General features: G+C 50.1%; 3 long non-coding RNA genes across 5 annotated transcripts; 1 reads left to right on the top strand and 2 right to left on the bottom strand.

Moving 5' to 3' along the window:
- Positions 1 to 240: 240 nt before the first annotated feature.
- On the bottom strand, positions 241 to 2,159 carry LOC139829023 (uncharacterized). 3 transcript variants are annotated; one of them, XR_011741192.1, is made up of 3 exons: positions 1,993 to 2,159; positions 655 to 1,271; positions 241 to 566 (listed from the first exon to the last, which is right to left on the bottom strand). It is a non-coding gene; the product is annotated as an uncharacterized lncRNA (long non-coding RNA). The 3 variants fall into 3 exon arrangements; XR_011741190.1 differs by lacking the exon at positions 1,993 to 2,159 and having other exon boundaries at positions 655 to 805; positions 976 to 1,968; XR_011741191.1 differs by lacking the exon at positions 1,993 to 2,159 and adding an exon at positions 1,321 to 1,968 and having other exon boundaries at positions 655 to 1,210.
- An 8,707-nt stretch (positions 2,160 to 10,866) lies between these two features.
- Positions 10,867 to 18,875, top strand: LOC139828972 (uncharacterized). The gene is made up of 2 exons (XR_011741145.1): positions 10,867 to 12,044; positions 14,318 to 18,875. It is a non-coding gene; the product is annotated as an uncharacterized lncRNA (long non-coding RNA).
- LOC139828973 (uncharacterized) lies at positions 18,116 to 20,347 on the bottom strand. Its single transcript, XR_011741146.1, has 2 exons — positions 20,292 to 20,347; positions 18,116 to 19,879 (listed from the first exon to the last, which is right to left on the bottom strand). It is a non-coding gene; the product is annotated as an uncharacterized lncRNA (long non-coding RNA).
- Between the last annotated feature and the right edge of the window lie 7,118 nt (positions 20,348 to 27,465).

Below are 27,465 nucleotides of genomic sequence, written 5' to 3'. Positions count from 1 at the left end.
GGAGCGACAGTGGTGGTCAACACGTGCTGGCTGCCAACGGGAGTGACAGCGGTGGTCAACACGTACCGGCTACCAAAGGGAGTGACAGCAGTGGTCAACACGTGCTGGCTACCAACAGGAGTGACAGTGGTGGTCAACACGTGCTGGTTACCAATGGGAGTGACAGTGGTGGTCAACACGTGCCGGCTACCAAAGGGAGTGACAGCGGTGGTCAACACGTGCTGGTTACCAATGGGAGTGACAGCGGTGGTCGACACGTGCTGGCTACCAAAGGGAGTGACAGCGGTGGTCAACACGTGCCGGCTGCCAACGGGCAGCTGGCCTGCGGGTCCAAAACTGGTTCACTCGGTCCTTGACGAGGCGCTGTCACTGGCACGTGAACGCAACACGGGCCTGGCGCTGGCTGCAGGTTGGCTCACAGGGCTGCGGCCGTTCTTGGTTCTGAGCTTTGCCTCCCTGAGTTTGCAGGTCAGGTCACAGGTTCCTCCGAGCCTGCGTCTCACTCCACTCTAAGGAGCGCGGTCGCTGGGCCAGGTCTGTGCTGGATTGGGTCTATTTGTTTAAACCTTTCTCAAGGGAAGCACAACTCATGATAAGAAACATTCCAGGAGTGGCTTTAATGAAAAAGTAGCAAACGAGCACAAATTAGATTACCTTTATAAATGTCCAAGGTCAATCAGGGCTCTCCTGCTCCTTCCTTCATCCCAAGGCAATATTAATGAATGCAAAACCCCTCTTTGCTGAGGGGCAGCCTTGAATATCAAGTCTTCGTTTGGATGGATTTCATTCAAACCCCCGGTAAAGCCTGAAACAAGCGCAGAGTGGTAAACTGCAATGTAGAAAGAAAGGCAAGACACTGTCTACCCTCTGCTTTGGTCTTTTCGCAGGCAGCGCGTTACACGCTCCCAGGAGCAAACCTCATTCGAGACAGTATTTCTACTTCCCTCCCTGTTCCCAGTTAAGTTGATGAGGCACCTTAAATGAGTCAGAAGTGCTCCTTTAGGTAAATGTGACAGAATATGGTGCGTTTGAAGCCGATCAGGCTCCTCAGTGTCATAAACTCTGCTTCTGGTTGGAGCTGTTTGTCCCGGTGGATCCTGGCACAGAGCAGTCGCTGTGTGTCACCAGCCGTGCCTTCGCCTTCCTCGGGGTGTTCAGCCGCTCGCTCTGCAGCTTTTATTGCACTTGGTAACGTCTCAAAGTGCCCGACCTTCAGTTCCAGAGAGCAGTCACATGAACCAACGTTAGTCACACAAACGAAAGAGAATTCCCTGAAATAAAATACCATGCATGTGATGTTCTCAAGAAGCTCACACTTACATTTCCCTAAATGTAAGAACGGCATCAAATATGGAACATTTAGAGCATGAACTGTTCTTTCTGCCTTTGTTGTGCAGAATAAGGGGCGGTGGGGCTGCAGCTCTGGACAGACAGCCCTTGCAGCACGCCGGCTCCAGCAGGCGCAGCTCCAGACGAGGAGCTGGGCTGCTTGGGTTGTTCTGAGAATCCTGGTGTTTCTTTCCTGACAGTCGCCTGCCGCAGAGGCTGAACTACAACGGAAGGCAGAACGTCGTGCAGAGCCTTTTGGGCACGATAAATAGCATAGCAGGTGTATACAAAACAACCTCTTAAATAACTACATTCTGAGGTCACGACTTGATTACACTGTGAAATGATTTGACTGCACTTTGGACTTTACTATTGTGGACATTTGGAAGTAGGAGGAAGTTTTCCAGGGGTGTTCTGCAAAGGTAGAGGTTCTCTTTTATCTCCTGATTACACCTCTTTATCTCCAGCTGGTTTTACCTCACTTCCCGGTGTCCCATGCATGGGGAGGTCTTTCCCCACCTCCTGCTCCCGACAGCGGGGATTTCGGGTGACACAGAGCCACTTCAGTGCACTGACTGCAGCGACACAGAGAACGGCCCGAAAGCATAAATCAAGAAGACGTGGAATTAAAATACTGTGTCTGCAGCACAGAAAACGGCTCACCTGCTCCTTCATTGCTCCGTATGATGGAGAGGAGGGTTCCCCAGCACGCAGGAGCCTGTTCCTGGGCGCCAGTCCAGAGCAGCGTGGCTGGCTCGTGTCTGTCCGTGACACCGATGACAAGGCGCAGAATAACGACCTGTGTTCCGGAGCCATTCCTGCTGCATGGCTATGTAACTTCTGATGTCAGGGACCTTTGCTTTTGCCCTCTTATCAGCTCTTCAGTGATGGACAGACTTATCACAGGGAAAGAGGGAATATCTTTAAGGGGAAAAGTTCTTGTTTCCAGCAGATTTTAGCTCTGAGATCTTGGACACAGATGACATTCAAAATAGTCAGCACTCACAAAAGAGAATCATGAACCACTGGGTATCAAAGGGCACTCATCTACGTTTTCAGGAATATTTTAGTCCACTGACTGATGAATTAGTTGTAAAATAGATATAAATGCATTACATCAGAAGTCCTGTCCAAATTTACTTCAAACTGATCTGACTCTGTATGTTTGCTCTTCTGTTGTTTCCGAGTATCTGCAGTGACTGAAATGTTGTTTATGCCTTCTGGTTCTGTTTCCATCTATGTCTATATATGCCTGAATGCAATAGTAAAGCTTTTAAGAAAGGCAGGATGGTCTTGGGGTTAGAGCATAGTAATAGGATCTGGAGACCTCAGGTCTCAGTGTGGTGCTGCCACAGCTTCCTCTGTGATCCCAGGCAGATTACTCAGTCTTTGACTGATTCTCCTGCTCTGTGAAAGGGACATTAAGATATTAAGCTTTGGAGAGCCATGCATCAAAAGTACAAAAAGAGAGAAATACAAAGAAATAGATTTTGTGAGGGCAAAATACTGTCCTGCAGCCATAGGTGAAAGGCTGTTGAAATCCTTCCCTGAACAGCCCTGTGTTGTAAGCTCTCAATTAAAATCGTAATGGGAACAGAGAACACATGCATTTTGCAGTGCTAGATAGCTAATGAGCTGTGCCGGAAAACCAGGTGAGAACAGCTGCAGGAGTACTCTGTGCGCTTTAACTCATTTGCTCTTGGACATACCTGCTCTGTTTTAACTAAGCACTGGCAAGGCTGTCATCGCTTACCATACCGAGATGTCAGTGTGCAGTTTAATATAAAGAACGCAATTTAACAAGGTCCGAAGATATTTGTATACAAAGCGCCATTGGAAGTGCTTCCCAGTTCCTTTGCAAGTGAATGAATTTGCTTTCTCCATGGTTAGAGAATCTTCTTTGCTTAGTTATTGATTAGCTGAGTCAAGCAAGCTTGTAACCTTACCTAATGCATTCTTACCCTCCATTTGCCCCAGCCATAGATTAAAATTTGTACTTAAATGAAATGACTCTTCCTTCTTCCGCCAGCGACTCCACAGTCTGCGGCTCTGGGGCGCTCACCCGTGTTCAGCACCTCCCTTCTAAACCACCCTGGGTATTTCTGTGCAGACCGGGCTGCCCGGAGGAGGGGACGGATCTTCCCAAGTCCCTCTCTGGGAGGGCAGAGCGGGCAGGACTCGTCGCTCTGTGGCACTGCCTACAGCAAGAACGGCGGTCACCGCTGTGAGCTTTACTGCTCCTGTGTGCAGCTCCATGGGCCAAGCGTTCCCCCCAGCCAGGGGCAGGAAAGTGAGGCCCGACCTCAGCCCCCTGCAAAATCAGCGTCTGCCTGGTGCTGTCCTGGGTCAGGCGAGGGACGCAGGGGGAGCGAGTGCCTTCCCTTGGACGCTGCGCGGGAGGAACTGGGAAAGCCAAACAAGGGTTTAGAGGAATTTGAAAGGCAGAGGAATCCAGATATCAACATAAGGGACATCGTTCCTAAGGTGTGCAGGAATAAAAGAAAAGTGGTAATAGGTCACTCTGGAGTCAGAATCGTGAATGACAGAAAGAGCTGGGAATGAAAGAAAGGGCAGGTAAATGTCAGCAGTTAGGGAACAGAGATCATGAACTCTCTCAGCGGGAACAAAAGTGCGCAGAATATTCAGCAAAAGCAAGTTTGATTGTAAAGTAAACTGAACATCCTTAGTCTGACTGCCTTGCTAGCAATGTTTTCCAAGGTTTTGTGACAGATGAGCAGCTGAATGAACGAGGAAACCCAACAGAGATGAGAGACCCAGCACATGGCGAGGATGATTGGGGTACACGGGCACAGGTGTCTCTGTAAGGTGCTGGTTGCAGAACGCGCTGTGTCACCTGGAAGGGAAGCAGTGGTCCGTCTCACACAGGAGTGGGTGCCGGCAGGAAGGGAAAGGATGTAAAGTAAGAAGGAAAGTAACCAGGCATGAGAAACGCAATGTGAAGCAGGGAGCTGGGAAGAGGGTTCTGCCCCCTTTTTGCAGCGAAGCAGCTTCCACTGTTTTGGAGTCTGCAGAGATGAACAGATGTGCACCAGCTGTGAGCCTCACCTATGAGCGTGTTTCTCGGACAGTATTGTTGAAGAAGAACAAGTTGCCTGTAGGAAGCTGTTACTTGCCCAGTGTTAACACTGGCTTTTTATTTAAAGTATCATTTAAGAGGACTGAAAGGTTTCAGGATTGGCATGAAGATGTGGAACTTTGTGGGTTGATACTAACCTAGATTAGCAAAGTATAGAAGCTGATTGCTCCCATAACAGTTCGATGGTTTATGCGAAAGAAATAGTGTCTGGATCCAGTTTCTCAGGCACCATAATGCCTGTGTTTTTGCATTAGCTGTGGTGGCGTTGGCAGCGGACTGGTGGCGGGTGCTGAGGCCCCGGGTGAGCCGAGGGGGCGACCTCAGCGGTTCTGCCCCTCTGAGAACCGAGGCGCTGGGAATCCCGCGTGAACGGCCCCCACCGACACGCTTGAGGAAACCTGGGTCCGCTCTGGGTTTGGTTTGCTTGGCTTTGTTTCTTGTTTTGGGTTTGGTTGGTTTGGTTGGGGTTTTGTTTGCTTTCCTGTGGATGAAATATGTTGTTCCAAAGGTTCTCAATCCAACACATTTCGAGGACATTACTTTTTAGAAAATAAATAAATCCGTAATGTTCACAGCAAACGCGCAGCGTTCAGCAGATGGTGGATCACATTACTGCTCGTCAGACACATTTGGTGTGGAAGTGGTTGGTTTCATTTGGCTTCAGAAATCAGATGGCACAAACTTCATAGCAAATGATGGGGGACAGTTATTTGTTGTCCTTCTGTTTGTCAGCTGCCCCAGAACAGTCGTGTCGTGACAGCTGCCTCTGTTATTTTAGCCCACAAGTTGATCTTTTGTCTTTGACTACACACTAAGTATTAATTGTTTACTAGGTCGTTAAGAGTGTGTGTTTGCCCAGCTCCGCCATGGAATATCCCTGCTGATCTCCGATCAGATATCTGAAAATACCCCGCAAAAATGGGAGGCAGGGAAGGTTTTCAAGACAGATTTTACCTTGAAGTTCCAACTAAGTGCATTCCTGTGGCCATCAGAAAGTTTGATTTTCTACGAACACAGAAAGGCAGTGTCCCTTGAGCAATTGAGGAGAGAACTGTACAAGATAAAACGCACGGTGCCGCCAAAATGAACTTCTCTTTTAATTTGAACAACTGCTGTCAAACTACTTTTTGTAGCAATTGCCCAGCTCCATCCAGAGCCTCGCAAACCACAATAAAAGGAATATCCAATGCCGCAGCTGGAGACACAATCAAATGCTTCTCACCTTTCTGACAAACTGTTTGTCACTATTCTTCCTCTCCCACTGTGACATTGCCTTGTCATGGGTGTAATTCTTTGGCATTTCAAAAGCCCGTTGTTGATCTTCATACAGAGATTATAGATCTCTGCGATACTTCTCCTTCATTATTTGTAATTTACATCTTTCCCTACAATCTAAATACCGTAATAGTCCCTCTCTCAGTTCTTGTCCTGCTGTTACTTTATACTGCCCGCTCGGGTCTCGCTGCTGAAATTAGTGTGACTGGGTTTTAGTTACAGTAAGAATTACGTGCCGTGGATCGGTCTCTGCTAAACGTGAAGTTCGAACGCTGGTGCGAGCAGCTGCTCAGCACCCTGGTGCTGTCCCATCCGGGGCGCACCGCCGGGGCCGGGGCCGGGGCCGAGACGGCGCCGCTCTGCGCTGCGGGTGCTGTGGTCCCGCTCCGTGCGGAGCAGCGGGACCCTGCGCTTGAGGCTGTGCCGTTCTAAACACATCGATTTTCAACACCCAGTAGCTTTGGCGTACTTTTGAATGGCTTTTGCATCTTTTTAATCTTATAGTGTTAATCCTTATATAATAAATAGAAGTGTTCTGGCCGGCTGCTTTTCTCTGCAGATGTATAGTATTTCTGAGGCTTCCCTCTGCCCAGAGAGGGCTTTGGGGTTAATTTATATCCATTTAGCTAACTGCTGCGATTTTTGTGCTTGTACTCTCTTATATCAGCCTAAGACTGATTATGCAAATGTAGTTCATGCCTCTAAATTCATCAACACAAATTAAACCAATGTGTGAATATTCCCATGCAAAAGTTGCTCCAATTTAATTAAATCAGTATCAAGCAACACTCTGTGCCTTTGTGTATATGTCAGGCCTTAATGGCTTACATCCCGGAACACAGAGTGGCCAAGTCAGCGCCTGCATCCTTAAACAGTTTGGGAGAAGCCCCTCTCGTGCAACGCGCGACCTCACAGCGCGGGGCACCGCGGGGGCCCCTTCGCACCCCCCGCGCTGCGGGCCCCGGCAGCAACGCAGGCGCCCCGTTGATAAATACAGAGAAGCTGTGCTGATTGTTACAGCAGTTACACAGCACCCTAATTCGCTTTCTTGGTTTATGGGGGTTTGTTGCCTTTACTGTGAAGAAAATCAGACTCAGGCAGTGGAAAATCAGTTCTGGGGTGAGGGCCGAACTGAGCCGACAGGTGCAGGTGAGTGCAGCTCTCCTGAGCGGAGTCTGCTGTATCTACGAACAGAACCGCTTCTTCCAGGAGCCTGATCTGCCCTGTTCATCTATGAACAGAACCGCTTCTTCCAGGAGCCTGATCTGCCCTGTTCATCTATGAACAGAACCGCTTCTTGCAGGAGCCCGATCTGCCCTGTTCATCTATGAACAGAACCGCTTCTTGCAGGAGCCCGATCTGCCCTGTTCATCTACGAACAGAACCGCTTCTTGCAGGAGCCCGATCTGCCCTGTTCATCTATGAACAGAACCGCTTCTTGCAGGAGCCCGATCTGCCCTGTTCATCTATGAACAGAACCGCTTCTTGCAGGAGCCCGATCTGCCCTGTTCATCTATGAACAGAACCGCTTCTTGCAGGAGCCCGATCTGCCCTGTTCATCTATAAACAGAACCGCTTCTTGCAGGAGCCTGATCTGCCCTCTTCATCTATGAACAGAACCGCTTCTTGCAGGAGCCCGATCTGCCCTGTTCATCTATGAACAGAACAGAACCGCTTCTTGCAGGAGCCTGATCTGCCCTGTTCATCTATGAACAGAACCGCTTCTTGCAGGAGCCCGATCTGCCCTGTTCATCTATGAACAGAACAGAACCGCTTCTTGCAGGAGCCCGATCTGCCCTGTTCATCTATGAACAGAACAGAACCGCTTCTTGCAGGAGCCCGATCTGCCCTCTTCATCTATGAACAGAACCGCTTCTTGCAGGAGCCCGATCTGCCCTCTTCATCTATGAACAGAACCGCTTCTTGCAGGAGCCTGATCTGCCCTGTTCATCTATGAACAGAACCGCTTCTTGCAGGAGCCCGATCTGCCCTGTTCATCTGTGAACAGAACCGCTTCTTGCAGGAGCCTGGCGGAACGTTCAGGGGCAACAAGGAAGATGTTGTTCGTAAAAGCAGGCGTCATTAGAAATGGGAGTGCTCGCACTGCTCTGATATCAAAAGCTGGTCCTGAGCCCTCAGCAGCAGGTGACGCACACAGTGCGTAACTTCCCACCATCAAGCACGAGCTCCAGCAGGATTTCATGGGGAATGAGAGAGATAAAGCAGCTTTGGCGATCACGCCGTTTCCCTTATCCTGATGAATGTTTTTGCTGATGATGAGAAGTTACTTTTCCCGTGTCCCCTGTTGCCGTGAACCAAGCAGTGCTGCTGCAGTTTCATGCACCTCGTGTAACTGGTGCAGTTATTTGTGGTGGTTTACTGTTTGAATATTTGACGCACCCTTCTTTGTCCCCTCCTCTATCCCTTGTCTTCTACTGAACAAGGAGAACTGGAGGACTTGAATCCTAAGGGACTTAAAAACAAGGAAGCACATAAAAAGATCTCCTGCTGGGATTCGTTTGAAGAGCCACGTTGTTTTGTCTGGGCGCTCCCTCCTGCTGAGCGGTAGCAGCACCGCGGGTCAGAAGGTGCTTGCAACCTCTACCCACTCTGTTTGTGGAAGGCAATTTTTACTTGAATCAAAAGAAGTTGCATACAGTATTCAGTGTCCCATAGGTGGAACTTCCTAATGTTTGACCTTGGCTGCAAAACTCAAATCCAGCTCGTAGCAGTAGTAGTAGCCCTTAGTCCTTGTCTTTCGGGGATTTGGGTTGGGTCTAGTCTGGCCCCATGGGTCTGACACCCGTCAGCGCCGTTTCCAGCTCATCTCTTGCCTTAGCTCCATCTGCTGAATGACGTGAACCAGAACTTCATCACTGGGAAAAACTGGAAATTTTCTTCAAAATTGCACTGTGCTCCCAGCTAAAACATTGGCATAAATATAGACAGAGCGAACTGAGGAAATGAAATATTAGCTCTGTTCCCTCATCAAGCCTCTTTTGCTGCCTGACGTGCACAGGCCACCCCTGGTAGTTTAATTCTCTTCTGCATCTCTAGCCATTACTGATTTTCCTCTGGTCTGATTGCACAGCTGTGAACCTCTGGAAACCAATATGCCACAATCCGTTAACATGACAGGTGCTGCTTCTTCAGTCTCTGTTTTATCATTCCTATCTCCTTTCAGTGAAGAAAATCCAAACCTGTGTTGTTATAGCATATACCGTATATTTCAAAGTTTTAATTTTTCACTCATTACTTCAGGACGGTAGATGGAAAAGCGCCTTCCTTACATCTGTCTCGTGATGTGTCATTGTCAGCTTTGATTGCAGAGATATTGGGACTGTGCCCTTCAGTGACATTGCTGGCGATGCTGAGTGACAGCGTGCAGCTCTGCACACCCTGCACATCCCATCCTGCTGGAAATACCTCTTCTCTTTGACAATCTGCTTATGCTTCTCAATGGAGACTGCCCGAGATGCCAAAATACAAGGGAAACCCGGCAGTGTCTGATTACACTTATCAAATACAATCTGGAAATGTGTTTTCAGTTCTTGTGTAACCAGTTACCCCTTCAATGGTATATATTAGTGAGGGTGTAAAAGGTCTCCTCGATCTCCAGACTGGGTGGCCCAATGCCCCTCTTCCTCTCCAGGTCCTGCTGAGTTTCTGTCTCCTCCTCTTACAAATATTCAGAACTTTTAAGCAGTTTTCGGTTTGATTGTTATTGACCCCATATGAGTAACATCCCTCGTCATCTCCCCCGACACCCTTGATCAGATTTTTATTAAAACTTTCAGGCTGTGGTCCTTTAATGTAAATTTTAATGCATTTTAAATTATTTGTGGAATTTGTGTTGAGTCCCAAACGCTTGCAGAGAGTGAGGAGATTTAGAAATAAAGTTATTTTTATTACGCTATAAAAGAAACTGTAACATGAATGCTGCAGTGAGAAGATAAAGCATGTGTGGAATCCCTTTCCTAATGCTGTGTGCTGCAAGAAATTCTGCTTGTATGCACTATTACAAATGAGCCACACCACCCCAGAGCAGCGTTCCCAGTACCAATCAACAGGCTATGAACACATTAGTGTATTAGCAGTTTACGGCGTTATTGGGATCACACAGTGCAGCGATGGAATGCGGTGGGACCCCGGGTCTGCCGCGCCGTGCGTGGTCGTGCCCGGCCCGGCTGTCGCCTTGGCAAAGCAAAGCGCTGGAGCAGGCACTGGTTGTTTTTGCAGGAGCAGAGCCCTGTGCAAAGGTCTCTGATACAGTGTGTTTGAACAGTCATTGCTCTATCTTATCTGCTCCAGGTAACCGAGATTCAAATTTAGGGGCACCTGCCAGGACTGTGGCCACAGCTGCTAAACAGAATAGTGTCTGTTGTGTCGAATTACTTGAATTTTAAGCATTAATTTCCAGAGCCAGAAAATGCTCAGTGACTCATTCCTTTAGTCTTGACTGTGCTTCCTCTGACAGCACGTGTGCCAGTCCTGCAAAGGCTTAATCGGGCTCTTACTCACCGAAAATGCTGCTGTGGTGAGTGACGGAAGACAAGAAAGTGTAAAATTCCTTACTGGGTGTGTTTCTGTCATGGAAAGGGGCTTTATTGTATGTCATCTGGGATCCCAGTATGGCTATCTAATGAAGACTTACTGAAAATTGCGGTAGACTATGCAATATTGATATCATTGCTCCACCCATATTAAAAAATGCCCTTTCCAGCCTTTCCCATTGCATGCAAAAAGACAAAAAATCAGGAAAAAGGCAGCGGTGTGAAAGGCAGCGCATAGCGAGTTGTGATAGGACACGGCCGAGAAGGAAGCGCGGTCTGTGGTTCCAGCTCTCGTGTCGTGTCATGCAGGGAAGCCCATAGGGAACGGGACAGGACGGCATTCGGGCATCCCCCTGGGCCCAAGGGGAGAGAAGGTGGGAAAGGGCAGCCTGCGTATTTTTCTGGAGCGTGGAGCAAAGTCAAATTCAAGAACACAGCACTGTTGGCAAAAGTGACACCTAAAATAAAACTGACACCGCAGATTTGGGGCGTTTTCTGGCAGAGCCAGGAACCATCCAGAACGCAGGAAGCTGGTTTGCGATGGGAAATGCATTTGGTCTGAGAGAGCCCTCCAGGATGTTTGCAGCCACAAAGAGGATGAGGAGCTGACGTTGCTCGCTGCGGGAGCGTTTACTTCTCATCCGCAAGGTCACAGCGCTCGCTTCGTTCAGAGCTCCTGGAAAGCTCCTTTTGCTTCACTGCCTCTGAGAAGGCAACGGCCGGGTAGGAAAACACCAAAATACCCCTCCTTGGCTCTCCCTGCCCCGAAAGAGGGCTGGAGCAAAGCAGACTTTGGTTTGCGTGAGCCCTGAGCCTGCCCGCACGTGCTGCCCACAGCAAGGGGGCTGCCCCGGCTCCCTGCCCTCCCCCGCAGGGCTGGAAGCGATGGGGAGCTGGGGGAGGCAGAGCGCTGCTGGAGGGACAGCAGGAGAAACACCGTTTGGGCTGGGGGCTTCAAGCCCGTGGCAGAGATTCGCTTCAAATGGAGAGCGAAGCCTCTTGATAAGCGTGTATTCGCAGAAGGACCGTCCCCGGCTGGCGAGCCGTGACACCCCGCTGTCCCAGAGCAGGGCGGCGGGGCAGCACAGGGACAGGGCACTCGGGGCCCCGGGAGCTGCTTCAGGTGGGCACGGTCACGTCCATCCTGGACTGAGGCACTGGCGGCCAAAGGGCTGCTTTTCCTGAAAGAACACGTGTTTGGAAGATGCACCAGACCCAGTGAGCTCCAAGAAGCAATTGGTGTTGCAGTAACTTAGACCTTTAGAGTTACCTTCTGTCTATTTTATTTTATCTACTTAATGAATTTGAGTTTGTCTAAGAAACCTAGAAATCAGCTAAGTTCCCTTTGAATCTCTGCAGCTACTTGCAGCACTCGTTCATCGGGTAGTGTTTAGGGAGCCTGCTAAATGTCCTCGCTTAGTTTCAGCGTGCCAGACTGGCCTGGAAGCTGTAGCTTAATGATTTGAGTTGGACGTATTTTCCACAGTGCAGGAAAAGCTTTTCTTCAGAGCAGAATGGTTCTGCCCCATTTTCCCTTCCCGCCTCCCTGTTCTCTCACTGCTCTGCCTGCTGAGCTTCCAGGACTCGCTGCGGCTTGGAGATATGGGCTGTGTGCAGAGTTTGCTGAGGGCATTTCCAAAATCACCCTACGGGACAAGAGCTTTCCCCTGTATGTATTCATGTACCAGCTACCTACATAACGGGTATTATATGAAAAGCTTCAAGCAAGCAAGTCGTGTCAGAAAAGGGCTTGGTGTGTTCAGTGCATCCTACAGGCAGAATGGAAAAAGGTAAATGTTTTGCACTGTATGGTAGAATTTGTATTTAATAATGAAATCATAATTTCATAATTATCTTTTCATAATTGTTTATTTTAAAATTGTTCAAAAATAAGTTAGCAGCAATTCTACCACGACTCTGTAAGATTTAGACTCCGTAAGACAATTATTTGTTTGTAACAACCATTTTTTTAGTATGAAAAAAATCAATATTAGCACCAGATATATCCACGTCCTATTCTATAACAGCACCATGAGATATACTATCCTATTCCACTTTTCTCTCCATTTGTTTATTAATCAGTATATATGAGTCCTGTGGACATAGTGAACGATTGAAACGTATTGCATTGCATGTCAAACTTTTTTCAAAGCTCATAAATGATCAATATATCTTTGAGAGGGAATCTGATTTCTGATACATTTATGTTAATAAGAATGGGAACACGGGCCACTGGAAATTGAGAGATAAATCAATAGAGAGGTTGGACCTTCAAGAAGTTCAGTGTACAATAAAACAGACAGCAAAATATGCTCGCTGCTCGTCTGCGGGCCCGGAGTGCCTAGAGCTGACCAGCAAGGTAAATCAAATCTGCTGCCAATACATCCCCCCGCTGTCCAGATAAAAGAGCGGACTAAGCCGCTGAACTCTCACCCTTCACCCGCGCTCTCCAAGCCAAAGTACAGATTAAAAAAAATCAATAACCCCAATCGATGCGAAAATATTTTTAGTCTCTAACTGAACGATATGTTTTGACAAGGCCAAAGAGGCGCACAAAGGAATGGGAAAAGATAAAAGACAGAAAATTAGGGTTTTGTTTTATTGGTTGAGGTAGGATCACTATTCATTCCCCCTTCCTACAAATCCCGTTGACACTGGCTAAAATTATCTCACAGGAAGGAAATGAAATGAAAGGTTATGAATTCATTAAATTGTCTGATTTACTGTGTATCCTTGTAGCGTGTTATCTTTACTGGGTTTTGTTGCCATTATTGGACACTTAACATTGAGAAGACACTTTGGATGTATTAACATGGAAACGGGCACTGTAAGCATCCCGCGAGGGAAAAATAACAGCAAACAGTGACAACTTGCGCCTCTTCTCGTGCTGCTTTTCCGCTCTGAATCCAGGGCACCCAGCAGATGAACCACAGGATACCAGCAACCCCAAAGCCGAGCGAGAAGCCCGCGGTGCGGCGCCGGCAGCGGGGGCAGCACCCACGGGGGCACCGGGGCGGCTCTCTCAAAGATACGGTATTCATTCCCTCCTAAATGAAATGAGTATCATTCCCTCTCTAAGATACATTGATCATTTATGAGCTTTGAAAAAAGTTTGACATGCGATGCAATACGTTTCAATCGTTCACTGTGTCCACGAAGCTCGTATATACTGATTAATAAACAAATGGAGAGAAAAGTGGAATAGGATAGTATATCTCATGGTGCTGTTATAGAATAGGACGTGGATATATCTGGTGCTAATGTTGATTTTTTTCATATTAAAAAACGGTTGTTACGAACAAAACCAAAACACTGCACGTGGGGAGAGTTTCCAGTTACTTGCAATTAATAAGGTTTGTGCAGCACTGGGACGTTTTTTCCCCAAAGGGTGTTAGCAAACTCTTCTACTCATCAGCGTGTTATCTAAACGGTCTCTGTCGTCGTGTTTATGACGCATACGAGGGGTGACGACAGGCGAGCGAAGGTGATGCTGCCGAGCAGCACTGGGTCTGTCGGGGCTGCTGATGGCGCGCTGTGTGCGGTCGGAGCGGCCGCGGCTGCCTCTGGCCAGCCCTGCGGTTTGCCGGCTCTCCCGGCTCACCCGGCACCTCGGGGCTGCAGGAGCACAACGGCAAACGGCAGCGGAATGGGTGGAAATAAGGGGACAGCAACCAGATGCGCTGAGCGGGGACGGGAGCAGGGCTGGGTCCGAGCGGCACTGGCGCAGACGCAGCCTCCGACTGTTGCTTCTCTGGAGCGGTTTGTCACCTCTGAGCGTGTTGGCCACGGTGCCGTTTGGGGCGGGGGGCATAGGAATACGTAGGGATGATGTTATTGCCTTCTCGTTTCCTTGTGCTCTTGCCCCTGTAACTGCCTTTTGCTTTCAATTGAGATTAGGGAAGAACTTTCTTTGCTTCATAGTTTCACAGGAAAGAGTGCTGGTCCAGGCCCTTTGTTCCTAATTATTGCCTCATTTTAATCCAGAATATGACTGCAATAAAATCAAAAGCCACCCTTTTGGATACTTCTCCCTAACTTATTTGGTCATTATTTTCACATCCAGCAGGTGTTTCCTCTTGATCTTCTCTCACTGACATGAACTATCCTGGAGCTTTCACGGAGCAGTGTTTGCAGCACAAACTCCCATGATCGAGATGCTGTGGGCAGCTCTTATCATCCTTGAAAGCTTTCAACACACGCAGTGAAGTATGATGACTGCTAGCATTAATTAGGAAAAACAGATGTCAGGCATTTGCCAGGAGTTATTTAAAGAACATCTCCTGTGCACAGATAGTTGATGGTAGTGTCTGAGATGTCACTAGCAGCCGAGGAATAAGTTAGCGTTTTTCCGCTTTGTAGAAAGCATACCTAAAGTACGTTGCAAACAACACTTTGGTCACCCAAAAAAGAAAAGCGGAATGACGTGATGGTGGCCACAGTTTTGTTCTTATTAATGTTTCTGTGCGACCCTTACGGACGATGGGCTCGCCCGGGCTGTGAGCGGGAGAAGGATTTGACCCCTGGGACGGCTCGTGGTGCACCCGTGGACAAGGTGAGACCCGGGGTGCGGAGCCCGTTTCTCCAGCAGAGGCGCCGGGAAATGAATCTTTCAGAAACGACAAGAAGAATTAAGAGGGTGACTCGGCCCTGGCTCCCACACCAGCTCCAACAAGAAAATATCTCGCTCTCGTTCCTATGCAGATTATACCTGTGTTTCCATCACCAGCATCCTCTGGCTTTCTGACAGAACGAGCTTGAACGCTCTGCAGCAGCCATTGCACCCCCTGGCCTGTTCAATCCCTTCTGCTTAAATGACTTATGTCCTGGCCTTCATAATTCTGTCAGAGAAAATATACAGCCTTCATCTTTGTTATCTTTCATTGTGCCTAAAGAGGTCAGAAGTTCAGAGCAGCTGGTGTAGATGGCCTGGCTGGATGTAAATGTGGCCATCAGTTTTGGTGCAGAAAGCCTGCGAGACAAAATTGACAATCTTCTTCCCACAAGTTTTGTGTGTGCAAGCATGAAACTCGCCTTGCACTGGCATTTGTGCTGTCACACAGCACTAATGGAAGGCACACGCACACAAGAATGCAGCCAAAGCCAGTTCCCGGGAAGGGTGGATGGATGTTTGCAGGAAATTCGATGCTTCTCTCATCCATCACTATTCACATTCCCTTCCTTGCCTGCAGGTAGAGGCACAGAGACTTATTGGATGGGATTCATCTTACCTAACTTCAGACATATATAGTGTGGATGTCTCTATCTCAGCTCGTTGTCTAGACTCTTCTGAAAGTCAATAGAGAGAAGCAGGCAGTTCTGAGCCCAATCCATCTGACCTGTTTTAGACACCTTCTTCAGGAAAAGATGAAGCTTTCCCTAAAACTGCCTCTTTCTCTCTAGTGACTTAAGGACAATTTATTCCATTAAATCAGGTGCAGACCTGTACACTGCGCTATCTACATGTGGTGAATTCCACCACTCTGGCACATTCAATAATATTTTGCCAACAGTCAGATGAGCTTGATGGGACCTTTTTGGCCCCAATAGGTTACCCGATATTCTCCTGTGCTTTTCCCCCTCCCAGAAAATGGAACTGGTTGTATAAGGTGGTTGTTCCTTTGGCGTGAGCCTGTTTCCGTGGCACAGACAGAGGCCGTGTCTCAGGTCGGGGTCTCCAGGCGGCGCTGCCTCTGTGCACCGGGATGCTCGTGTCTCATGCGCTGCCCTCCCTGCGCCCCCCAGCTGCGCCCGCCCTGTGAGCCGGTCCCAGGGCACCCTCTGCCCATCTCACCTCTGCTGAGGTGCTTCAGCCCACACCCCTCTGCTCAGGCTTTGGATAATGGCTTTTGCTGTTCCGCTATCACTATATGAGAGCTCTTTAATTGCATCTTCCATTCAGCCTGAATAAAGGGTGAGCAGGACACCTATTTGCTTTGACCAGGCTCGTGATTGATGCAACGGTTAATACTTTGCAGCATAACACAATCTTCCCTCCCCTCCCAAGGATGCTCCGCTGGTCACGTGCCCCTGTGTAACTTTTTCAAGGACAGACAGAAAGTGGCGTAAAAGGCGAGAAGCGGCGGTGGAAGTGCCAGCGAGCCTCTGCCCCGTTGCTGGGGGGTCACGTCTTTCCAGCCTCTGTCCCACCCGTTACCGCTGCCCTTGGTGTCAGCAGAAAAGGTGCCGTTGCCTTGCTCAGCAGTCATTTCTAACAGACCACTGGCAACTTCTCCGTGCAGATCTGCCTGCAGCGTCCTAGGGTCATCTTGACCCCTGGGAGAAAGCCAGGACAAACACCTTCTGCCGTTAGGCATATCAGGAGCTCTCATTCTTTCGGGTAAAGCCGAGGAGAGTCATCTTCTCAGCAGGGCAGTACTGAGCGGTCACTGTCACTTGGCTTGACATGGATGGCAGGTCCCTCTCCGTACCAGCGAAGTGCACTGGTGACTCTCGCCCCGTCAGACACCGTGCCACACGCTGTCCTCAGGGTGGGCAGGGGGAGCAGCCCCCTCTCACACCTAGAGAAATGCCGTATGTCTTCACAGGAACAGCTACACCCAGAGAACAAAAAGCACAGCACAATAAGAAAATCACTGCGCACAGAGCTGCCCAGTAATCAAAGACCAACTGGCATTACATCCCTGGTGCCACACAGCAGAATTTCAGCCATCCTTCAGGTGACTGTGAGTCCCAGGAAACATACAGCAGCACGTAAGGAGGCAGGAGGGGAGGCAGAAGGAGGCTGTGACTGTAGCCGTCAGGACAGCAACCACAGCGCTGTACGGGACGTCCTGGGTCACACCACTTTACTCCCTGTTATGCAGAAATCTACCCCAAGGCCCCCACAGAGCATGGATAACTCTGTTTCCCTTTTTGGCAGCATCAGTAGAACCGGTTGTGTTCAGGGATTTTGGGCTGAAGACAGCGGTGGAGTTACAGCAGTTTACACAAGCGGCGGGGTTGTTCTCCTCACACAACGCACAAGTAAGCGCAGTTCATAGAGCGCGCAAGCAGCCAAGCCACAGCTACCCGCAAAGGTAGGGGTGCTGCAACCAGGTAAACCGAGCACGGCAACGACAACACAGGCAGGAGATGTCCTGCGCTGTCGGAGCTCCGCTGGGGCAGGGCACGGCCGGGGCCCCGCAGATGTGGGCTGTGACATGGCCGGGTGCCTTGTGCCAGACAGCAGGGGAGGCAAAACCTGCATTTGCACACAGGGATTCAACGGCCTTACCTTCAGCATGGAAACAACCTCATTACCTCCGCACAGTCAACAAGCACTCCCATCAATAGGAACGCATCTCAAACACCTGGAAGCGTCATTAGTCATTCAAGAGTCAGTAGCAGGCGGTAAGTGGGACTGGACGGTTATGTACCATTGCAGCCCGTGTCATTGACTGTGTAGGACAGGACGCAGACAAGCTTCCTCAATCCATGTGCTCGTTTTCTTGTTAGTGTTGATTTCTGACAGAGGCCGATGCTGGGGACGGTGTACCTCTTCGGCTTTGCTGGGGATGCACTGCCCAGGGCTTTTGCTCCTGAGCGCCGTGCTGCTTCCCCACCAACGAGCTGGGGTGCGAGGCGGCCTTTGCTGCGGGGCTGTTGATGCCCCAACACAGCAACGGGAGACCAGGGTCAGGCCAGGCAGACTGATTAGTGACTTATCGTCGGAGGCAGAACAAGTATCTGTCCTTCCCTGCCTCTGTCGTGGTCCTCAGGACCCGTCCTCTGCCACCCGCTTCCCACCACCTATTGCAAACACCCATGGATCTGTGCTGTGTTATCTAGAGCAGATCGTGCTGCTCTTTGGGACCCCTCCTGAACATTATTGCCCACGATGAGACTGGGAAACAGTGAAAAATTTCTTAGTACAAAATATTTATTTTCGTAGGAAATAACATAAGAAACAGACCAAACATTTTGAAAGCCTTTTAAAGATTATTAAAAGAGCAATAGGCCTGAGTGGAGTGCCTGCGGGAAAACAGGAAACACAATAGCACTGAGAGACCCAGGGGAGATTAAGTTCTGAAACTTAGAGAATAATTGTAAAACTATCAATCCTGGGATATAGAAAGATAATTTAGATACTGTGGAGCCTCATAGTGCCTTTCTGCTATTTCTGTCATAATTTTCTGCCGTGTTATTTTCTGTCAAGCCTTACAATATTTCTATAATGACTAAGCCATTTGTTTCCCCAAAACTTATCTTTGAAAATTATACACAAGGTCAGAGTTACACACCTGAACACTCCATTTATTATACGGAACAAGAAGATCTGTCTGGGCCACATCACCGATTGTAGCTGTCCACCTAATAGGATGAAATAGGCTGCAGGGAGGGTGGCTGAGCGGTAAAGAGGGGCACTGCGGGTGACAGGACAAGAGTGATAGGAGAAAGATCAGCAAAACCAAAAGCAAGAGAAGATACATCATTGGCAACAGAACCAAATCAAGCTGATGTCTCCTCAAAGCAAGACGGGTGAAATAGAGGGGCTCAGTAAATAAGCTGAAGTCATTTGACAAAAGATCCGTACAGCAGATCCTTTTATTCATAAAAATATCTGACTGGCATCCTTTGCAGCTGCAGTTTATTCCAATACACAAGTCCTTTCAAAGTTACAATGGTAGAATTCTGCCTACCTAGTAAATATTTTGATTTCTAAAATTTGTTGATACTGCAGGTTGCAAGTGTTATTTTTAGTGCTTTCGCACAAGTTTGTGCTGCATCTTCTGGTCTGGGGTGGAGAAGCATTGCCAAAGCAAGCTGGGCCATTGAATAGAGCTTGTCACACAACAGAGCTCAGCTCTGAGCCCCCGAATTGAGACAGCCTCGCTGAAGCTGACAAAACCACGGTGTCAAAATACCTGGCTTTTCTGCAGGTCGTAAGTTCTGCCTTTTGATGAACTCAGATACCAGGCCAGTGGGGCGCGTGGGCTCATACTGAGGGCTGGGTCGCACACATAGAAAACTTACGGAAGTTGGTGCTTCATGAAAGCACCGATGGTGAAAATGTGACCAAGGATGTGCTTTGGGGCACATTTAAGTGTTGTGACGCGCTATGGATCGCATCTTGGTAGAGGGCCCGTCTTCGGAAGGGGTGTAATCAGTAAATCACGGGCCAATTGTGTTCATTCAGAATGTCAGCTCGCACTCCGCTCCGAGCGCCCAGGTCAGTGCGATGGTGCCTTTGCTGCACCCCTCGCGGTCCCGCGCTGTTCGAGTTCGCGGTTGGGCGGCTCGGGGAAGCGCGGCTCCATCGCTCCCTGACGGGGGAGCAGCTGGAAGGGGCGCAGCCACGGGACACCCCGCGTGGGACGGGGGTCTGCAAACGCCGCGCGTGGGAGGCGGGGTCTGCGAAACCCCGCGCGTGGGAGGCGGGGTCTGCGAAACCACGCGTGGGAGGCGGGGTCTGCGAAATGCCGGGCGGGGCGCCGCTTGGCAGCGAGAGGCTGGGGGCGTTGTGTCCCGGTGCCCAGGACGGGCGGGGTGTCGGGCTGGGGCTCCCTGGAGCTGCGGGCTGGGTCTGCTCGGTGGGCTCAGACTGAAGCCGTCGCGGTCAGAGCGCCGCTGGCGCTTTCGGCCGGCACACGGCGGGTCCATGGGCAGGGCAGGAGGTCCAGGCGTCCTAGAGCACGTCCAGAAATACAAACTGTGCTGCTGAGAGAATTCCTCACCTTGTACTGATGAATTATTTTATTAAAGACCCAATACAAGGTACGCTGAAGTCCAGGGCAGACTTAATGCTGCGCTCAGTGTGCTTTGAATTGAGCTTTAACGTCCCGGTCGGTAACTCATAGCTGTCGCGTGCCCTTTCCACACCGAACACACCGCACCAGCCCCTATTTCCTGCAACAGCCCCCTGCCCTGCGCCCCCCAGCTCGCCCCATCTCCATGCACAGTGTGAGACACCTGCAGATCAACCAGGAAACCTGCAAATATAAGAAACTGCTTTCTGCAAATATGAGAGCTCGGAGAGATTTTTTCGTTGTTGTTTTTTCTTGAAAAGAAAAGAAATGGTACAAGCCTGAGGGACTTACCTTGCATTTAGACCTGGATTAGGGTTTGTGCTGCTTTTCCTCTCCATTCTCCTGCACACATATGGTGGCGGGGGAGGGAAGGGGGGAGAAATAAGAGCTGTAAGAAGTGTAATTGATGGCAAAAGAGGTCCAAATGTGCGCACCAGATCCAGACACTCTCCAAAAGGTAATCCTTGTTTGTCTATATGATGGGAATAATAGCCTTCCTCACAGGGGTACTGGGAAGATCAATAAATAGTTAATGCTGGTCTAGGGAAATGCACGATGCCTGCAGTGTAAATCAGAGGTAGCCCCTGAAATGCATGTAGTTACATATGGATAGACCCAATGTAAAAATGAGCGGATGTGATTTCCTAAAAGAACAGTGCTGGTTACCCTGTAAACCTTTTCTCCTGTATGCAGGGCAGAGAGGAGACTTCAGACAGGACCCTGTGCTGGTATAAACATGCGTCACTTCATTGACACCACTGGAAATACATCCGTTTAACCAAGAGCAGGCAGGCCAGGCAGCCCTTAGCCGCGCCGGTAGCTTTCCCTTTGCACGCTTTCCCAAGTCAGGCTTGAAAAATCTGCATATTTTAAGAGTCCCCAGTATCTCGTCAGTGCTGTATTTCCAACAAATTAGAACAGGCAGCACAAATGTGGGGGTTAGTTTTTAAATGTTCATATATGTGTTCAACTCCCATGCCCACAGGGTCTCATACTAAGTATTATCCAGTTATCCTGGAGAAAGCACCAGCTCCCTGCCCACGCGCCGGCTTCTTCGCACACGGCTCCGGTGCACACGCCGCTCGCCACCTCTCCGCAACGTCCATGGTGCCCTGCACCAGCTCATGATATTAGCGAATAACACAGCAATTTCTGTGCTGCAATAAATTCTCGTCAAGAAATCAAATGCTAAGGGCTAGTAATTAACGTGGAGCGCTGCGGAGGGTGCTCGGTGGAGACGAGGTGCGCAGGCAGTTTGCTGGGGGCCGCCCGACAGGTCGGGGCGCTAGGCGCTCCGAGGGGGCAGGTCAGGCCCCACACAATGGAGTTTTGCCACAAGCAGCCCGGTGTCTGAGGAGATAAAGGAGCAAAAATTCCTGTGACTCCAAGCTGAGCCGAAGGAGTGGTGTAAAACAAACAAATGGCAGCTTCCCGGTCTGAGCTGACCTGGTGAGCGTTCAGCCCCTGCCGCCCCCACAGCCTGGGTATGTGATTAACCCCCCAGGTCTTCTAAGGAAAGAGAGAGGAGCCATTTCCAATGGGCTTCTCCTTCTCGCGGTTTGTCTGAGTGGGAATTTGCCTGTATGTGTTCCCTTGGGGAGTGGCAAAGGGCAGGTTTGCACACACGAGTGCAGAGGTGTGGGTTTGGGCTGTGATCTCTAGAAAGGAGAGCAAGGCTACGTGTTCTGCTTGCCAGCTTGCCAGGCTGCTGGTTGGTTGTGTCTGTGCTGCTCGGGTTTGTGCGCTCTGAGGGGAGGCTGGGAAGCAGGTATAATAAAGCTGGTTTTCATTAACGTTGCCTGCAGTGAAACCTCTGTCAGTCTTATGCATGAACAAGTGAGATTGTATTTACAGTGGTCAGCTCCTTACCCGCTAATGCCCTTTTTTCCCCGCCGTGCCGTTGCGTTTGGTCTCTGGTCAAGTGCCGCTGCTGCTCGGGCAGCCCGAGGATTGAGGAGGATGAAGAGGAGTGAGAAAGTGAACCCAAACTCACCTGCAGTGTGGGCCGAGGGCCCAGGCAGGGCAAAGCTGGCACTGGCCCTGGAGCCAGGGCGAGGTGGCCCGTGGGACACGTCCCCAGCTGCGGAGGAGCGAGGCCACCAGCAGCAAAAGTTTCCCGCTGTCACAGCTGAGATGGAGCTTGGAGGCACCACCTCAGAGGCTGGGGAGAAAGAGCGACCTCTTGCTCACTCGGTGTCGCCTCTCTGCGGGGAGCCATAAGCCAGGCTGCGTCCTTGTGACACAGAGCCCTGGCCGCAGGGACCTGTCCTGCAGCTGCGCTGGTTTCACGTAGGGCTCTGAACCGCCATCGGCCAGGAGCGGCGTGCGGTCACTGCTGCCCGGGCTGCATGTGAACCGGCACTAGGAGGTGGAACGCAGCCGGCGTCCCTGCCTCGGTTCAAACCCCAGTCCCCCGCAGGGCTCTGAAGTTCACAAAATACGTGTATATTAAGACACGCAGCGGTTCGCACTCGCGCAGGTGCGTGCACGGCCGGACAGCGTGCCCTTTTCTTCATGGACTCGGGAAGCAAGAAATTTCTCTGGCCCGGTGGACATCAAGGACTCGCAGTTGCGAGCGGTGCTTACATGCACATCAAACGCCCGCTAATGAGAGGGAAAAAGATCTGAAGGGAAGCAGCAGAGGTTTTTAGCTGAGATGAACCGGTCGGATGGGCAGGGGTCTCTGCGTTTCCTGGAGGAAGAGGAGACGGGAGGCAGAGAGCGGGATGGAGGTGTGCGTGCCGGGGAGGGAGGGGGAGAAAAGCCTGGCACATTTGCCAGCAGCAAATTGGGCTCCCGCATGGTCTAATTCCTGCTTCACCACAGCCTGCTAGCACAGCTTGGATAAAAAGGGAAAAAAGGGAGAAAAAAATCTATGCAGGAGGCTGCAAGAGCACATAGAGTCTGTTCTGAGCTCCTTCCACAGGCAGACAGAAATCAATAAATCAATAGGAAATGTTCGCTGGCTGTAAAATGGGTAGAGAAGCCAGTGTCAAGCTGCTTTAAGATGGATGGACAGTAGGTTTGCAGTTTGCAGAAAGGCTAGAGGTGACTATCACCTTGAGATGGGATCAGCGGCCAGCAGCCCAGCCGGGCTTTGAACCTCGAGTTTATGATGAAGGGCCGGGGCACGGATTGAAACACTGCGGGTGCCCCGCGCCGGCCCCCCGGGCTGCGCCGGCCGCTGCTCCGCGGCACCCGGCAGCCGGGCCCGGCAGCTGCCGGCACGGGCCCTGCTGTGCCACCGCATTGAAGTGCAGGCTGCGCAGGACTGAATAAAAATTGACTAGATGCCTGGTGGTAGTGAGGATTGATTGAAGACGGGCAGGGGTTTGCTACCCCACAGTTGGATTTTTTCCTTTCTATGAAGGATTTGACATAATGTTCCTATTCAGAGTATTGCACCTCATTCTCTCCTTAATGAGACAAGCACCGGGACATGAAGCAGTGCCAAAGATGCTTAGGGAAAGCTGGCATGCGTGGCATACTTCTTTTCTTTCAAAGGCAGAGCATTTGCGAGGGCCGGGACAGCTGTACTTGCAGCAGGCTCGCTGTGCGTCTCCGTGTGCCCATTCAGGTCCAGAGGGTGGCTTCTCTTCAATCAGTACTTTTCAGATGTCAGGATGATCTCCACTGTGGTGTGGCTCCTGCAGAGACGGACAAGCAATCTAGCTTCAGGCGTCCCCACTTCCACAGCCCCCCTCCAGGACTCGCATCTCTTTCAGTTTCCATGAGCTGTTGCTCATCCTGTTCTTTGAGGATAGATGGTCCCTCTTAACCTCTTGTAACCGAGACTCTCTCCCTCCCTCCCTCCCTTATAGCCCTCAGAAGACAGATTTGGGGCCAGCTCCTTGTTCTCACCAAAAGGAGTCTTAGCGAGGCGGCGGTTGGTGCTGGCGCATCAGGCGTTGCTGGTGCTCGGGTGCCTCTGCGTCCAGGTGTGCCCGCTGGCCAAGCGATTCCTGCCCAAACCCAGCAGCGCTGCCCAGCATCGCTTCCTTTCGCCCATCCGCAGCTTTCCGAGGCAGCACCCAGCTTCATGGAGCATACACAGATGAGGTAGAGAGGGTACAAAGGCTGCCAATCTCTTTACTTGGACTGGGTAGCTTAATTTTACACACTATAGTACTGACAACTAAATATGTATACTGAAGTGGTATCCTTTGGTGTTAATAGCCTGACTTCAAGGAACTGCACCCAAGAAATGTAATTTATAAGGTGTTTCATTCACTCTGGTAGGCCAACAGTTTGCTCACTTTTAAATAGAATTATGGCAAGAAAATACCCTTGTTTAGTTCATACATTGGAATAGAAAAAATATTTAAGGGTCTCATCTGGTGGAATGGGACCTGGTATATTCTCTCGGTGCTCTCCTGAAGTCACCTGTAGTCGAGGGATCAGGAATTCCGTTTTCCGGCGAGCTTTCTGAGCCTCTGTTTCGCTGAGGCTCACTGCATCCCACAGTGAAAGTCCCGCTGGCAAACCCAACCAGGTCTCCGCAGGTCCCCGGCACCCTGGGAATGGGCACTCGGAGTGCAAGAAAAGCCTAGTGAGTGACTCTGGGTAGAAAATCACAGAGGTACTGCTGGGGGGATAAGCAGGGCCAAAATGGGGCTCGCTTTGCATCGTGGAAACTCACTGTGAGGAGATTTTGTCTACTTGCCCACACTTTCTGTAAGAAAAGAGAAAATACCTTAAGTCAAGGGGAAGAATTCAGCTTAATCTCAGTTGGGTGGCCTGGTGCTGCCATCAAAGGTGGTGGTGACAATGGCAGAACAGTACTGGCGATGGCAAAGGGAGAGGGTCCCTCAGCTGGGCTTCTGCAGAAATCACTTCAGTGTTTGGACCATAATCAAACCCACTGAAGATACTGGGAGCTTTAGCTTGAATGGACTTTGACGCGGTCTCTTCGGAGTAAAATCCCAGGATTGTCCTTTCTTACTGCTGATGTGTTAGCGCCCAGAACAACAGATACACCTTATTGCAAACACACCTTATGCTTCGGAGCTGGGTGCATCAGTGATGAGAAAGCCAGAATTTCCACCGGAACTGTCCCTTTGCTGCCTGCAGTGCACAGTGTGATCCAGAGACACTGCAGCACCAGCCCCTTTCCCTGGAGCCACAGCAGGTGCACCAGCAGTTAGCGATACCTGCATCAAGCACTGAGCTCCGGAGCCCTGCAATTTACCTGAGCTCATTCCGTACTCACCCCATGAACTCTTGTGTGTTATACTGGGAAACGGAGGAGGTTTTGTTCAAAAAGCACTACTTGGCGAAGCAGGCTATGGCACAGATTCTATGCGTATCGCTAGGACCTGATATCACTTTGGGCTTTTTTTTCAAATATGCCCATTTCTACCAAAACTTTTGGAAAAGAGTCAGCTGCAGGCAGTTAGGAGAACCAACATACAGAACGAGGGATTCAGACCTCCGCAGTTAAACCTCTCAGCAAAGTTAGAGCCGCGGAATAAAGGCTCTTGTAGGGGAAATGGCAGCACCTTGAATTCAGGTGCAGCCGTTGGAGGACACGCACACCTGCACCGGCAGCATAAAGGGAGCAGAGGCGAGCGAGGGCTCCAGCTGGAGCCCATCACCGAGGGCGAGCCTGGCTCGGGTGAGCCAGGCTCGGGCAAGCCGGCAGCATCTCTTCTACGGTAAGGACAGTTTTGTCTCTTTCTCAAGCGCTGCATGATTGCGTTGTAGACTTTTTTAGTTCGTCTGTGGTAGAGTGGAGGAGTTGTAATGAAAAATTCATTAAATTAGTTACTTTTGTTCTGTTTTCAAACCGCTTGGAAATGGGTGTTGGCTTGGATTGATCTGTTTGTGGCTCGAAGTGGCACACAATGCTGTAAGGCACCTTTTGTCTCAATTTGATTAATTTGTATTATAATCATAGTTATTTTTACATTTGGAATCAAAGACAGCCCATTTCACTAACCCCTCTTTCAGAAATTGCATCAGGAATTTTGTTTTCTCCTCAACCATTAAGAAAGATTGAAGCGAAAACTGTGGGAATTATTTTAAATTATTGTTTACATTTTGGAGGGTTTTTTTTAATTATATCGATATTTTTCAGTGAAACTCTGTTTCTGTCAAACACTTGCACTCTGTTTCAAAAAACCACTCTTTTTAATACCAGAAATGACTGATGAAGCATTTCAGTTGCTAGTTTTATTTTAATATACAAATAATTATTAGGAAAGGAAGTAATTTCATTGCGAAAGTAATGAAAGAGATTTTGTGTCTCTTGGTACGGAGAGGAAACAACGCAGCGGGAGCAAACGTTTCGTACATGGAGTAGCAATGGGTCGGCATAGTTATCTGGTGTGTAACGAGCAGGCGTTTGTTATCCACTCGTCCCACTAATCTTTCCTCACCTGCTGCAGTTCCACACAGACAGCAAATCACCCTTTTCTCTTGACCGCCTGTTCTTCTTGTGGTGTTGTTTTCCATGGCTTTATTTCTCCTGTTATTTTCTTGGTGCATGGTCCCTAGAAGCCCAGCAAAGGATTTGTTGTGCTGGGACCCCACATGACGTTTCCCTCTGCTTAACATGAGGAAACCAAGGCGCACTTGGAATTCCTTTTGAGATTACTCAGCTTTGTAATGGGCATCAATAACTTCCCTCTCCAGCTTCTCCTACAAGATTAATCTTGCTATTTGCTTGTGTGGCCGGAGCATTGCTGGGGAGGCCACGGCATCATCTGGGGTGGTTGGAGCGGTGCTGGGGAGGCCACGGCATCGTCTGGGGTGGCCAGAGTGGAGTGAGGGAGGTGATGGCATCATCTGGGGTGGCCGGAGCGGTGCTGGGGAGGCCATGGCATCATCTGGGGTGCCCGGAGCGGTGCTGGGGAGGCCATGGCATCATCTGGGGTGGCCGGAGCGGTGCTGGGGAGGCTGTGGCATCATCTGTTGTGGCTGGAGTGGAGTGAGGGAGGCGATGGCATCATCTGGCGTGGCCAGAGCGGTGTTCGGAAAGCGATGGCATCGCAGCTCGTACCGCCCTTGCCCAGCTCCGTGCCGTGCGTGTGTGTTTGTAGGCAGAAGGGGAAACTGGCTGAACACTGATGTAATTCTGAAAAACATGATCTTATCGAGGTATATCTTGCTGATAAGGACCCACTTTTGACTTACAAATGGTTCGGTGTTGCTGGTAACACAAAAGCCAGGACCGCAGCAGCCGTTCCCCGCAACAGGGGTGCGGTGCCTGTGGCTAACGAGGTTTAATGCTTGGCCAAGCAGGCGGAGCGCGGCAGCCTCCCCGGCCCCTCCTGCCGCCCCTGCCCGCGAGTGGGGGTGTCTGTGCGCTCTGGAAATTGGATCACGGGGAGCTCTGTGCCGGCCCCGGTCGCGCTGACGGCAGCGCTCGATCGATCGATGCGCCGTGACACTTTCAGAACTCACTGGAAATGATGTCCTTTTCGAGTGACACCCACATTTTATCCAGGGCAGCTCCAACAGAAAA

This window comes from Patagioenas fasciata, chromosome 12, assembly GCF_037038585.1.
Source record: "Patagioenas fasciata isolate bPatFas1 chromosome 12, bPatFas1.hap1, whole genome shotgun sequence".
Classification (NCBI taxonomy): Eukaryota; Metazoa; Chordata; class Aves; order Columbiformes; family Columbidae; genus Patagioenas; species Patagioenas fasciata.
Note: the sequence above shows the minus strand (reverse complement) of the source record. Positions and strands in the feature narration are given on the sequence as shown.